The following is a 1,640-nucleotide window of genomic DNA, read 5'->3' as shown; positions in this document are numbered from 1 at the left end:
GACAAACACGTGTAGAACACTTGGTGAACACATGGGAAGTAGACAAATTTATCTTTAATCATAGGTTGGGCTACACATAGGAGGTATCATTTGTCATTCCTTTCGTATGAATAGTTCATAACCTTAAAATTAGGCATGGGAGGATTTTATAGAAGTTTAAGTTTGAAATCTTCCACCTTAAAGAAAATGTGTTAATGCCATGCCAACAATATGGTATGCTTCTCACAAAAGTCTAAAAACTTGCCCAATTACATGATAACTTGGAACATAACATGTAAAATCATCGCTTTTCGACCCCAAGCAAACAAACACACCTATAACTCTTCTATAAAACTTCTAACATATGGTGTGAAATCTTTGTTTCTCGAGACCGCATGCAAAGAAGCACACCTGCAACTCTTGTGTATGGACAGTCATCCGAGAGATCACATCCTGAGGTTGTGATATATATTCTCGCGTAAGAAAATCCTTTATACATACATAGAAAAAGCTTGAACTCGTGTGTGAAATACCACTGCATGGAAAAGCTTTCCTATTCTGGGAAGGTGGAGTTCTTGCAAAGCTGTGGTCATAATTCAAATTTCAGGCGAAAATAAATAATTTAGATATAGTGGAATAAATAGACATGGCTGGCATGCATAATTGCGTAGCCTATGGAGTTATAGACTTATGTATGGAGTTACCCAATGTGCACGTAGTCATTAATTTCCACTACTTCATGTTTCTGCTCAATGTGATCATCGATGGTACAGTACAAGAGATACAGACTCGGACATTCGGCTTTCTTGGTCTTGGAATCCTTATCAAATGGCTTAAGAACTGGTTTTCCAGGATTAGCCGACCACCAAGCTATGATGTTCTCAACCACGCGTGCCGCTTTGTCACTGAGAACCTTGTGCTTTTCAAAGTGACGGACATCGAGGTAGAGGCAGTAGTTTCCTTGTCGTCGATACTGATTCTGGACATGTGAACGATGCACAAGCGGTCGCCTCCCACTGAGATGGCATAGTCGTAAGCACCTTCAATGCGCATGGTTCTTCCATCTCGCTCATCACCCACGCCACCGTGGATATAGCTATAGTAGAGTGAGAGGATCGAGTGAGAGGATCTGAATACAAAATGAATTGAAAAAGCGGTCAGTCTTTGTCGGAACGCCGTTCAGCTCGACGAGGACAGTGTTCAGCTCGACGAGGACAGCGTGATTAAAAACATCCTGGAATGCATCTGCTAGGAAGTATTGTGCGAGGCAGAAGGAGATGTATTTGAGCTTGGAGAAGGGGTGCACCCACAGGTCGCGAACTGCCCACGCCAGCGATACTGCCGCGGGAACCATTGTGAGCAAGCTTACAAGGCTGGCAATGGCGAGCTTGTACAGACCTGGAAGAGTGTAGAAATAATCCACCACATTGTACAGCCCTAAGATGAACCCAAATACGGCAGCACCATTCATGCTGCCTTTGTATTAGAAATTATGAACCACCTGCTGCCTATTGATAGGTCATTTGCCTTTCTATTAGAAATGAACCACCTGCTGGTCATTTGTATGTGGATGGAGAGTAATATACTTTAATAGGTCATTTGTTTTCAATATTTCCAATATTTTCAACCAAAACAATTGCCATCTTCTTTCTCATTCTTGT

The 1,640-nt window shown here is 42.0% G+C and overlaps 1 long non-coding RNA gene across 1 annotated transcript; it reads right to left on the bottom strand.

The window, feature by feature from the left end:
- Nucleotides 1-438: 438 nt before the first annotated feature.
- On the bottom strand, nucleotides 439-1,640 carry LOC147606573 (uncharacterized). Its single transcript, XR_015264977.1, has 2 exons — nucleotides 1,378-1,640; nucleotides 439-562 (listed from the first exon to the last, which is right to left on the bottom strand). It is a non-coding gene; the product is annotated as an uncharacterized LOC147606573 (long non-coding RNA).

This window comes from Cibotium barometz, chromosome 57, assembly GCF_041138505.1.
Source record: "Cibotium barometz isolate CiBa-2024 chromosome 57, ASM4113850v1, whole genome shotgun sequence".
Lineage (NCBI taxonomy): Eukaryota > Viridiplantae > Streptophyta > Polypodiopsida > Cyatheales > Cibotiaceae > Cibotium > Cibotium barometz.
This window is presented reverse-complemented; position numbering and strand designations above follow the sequence as displayed.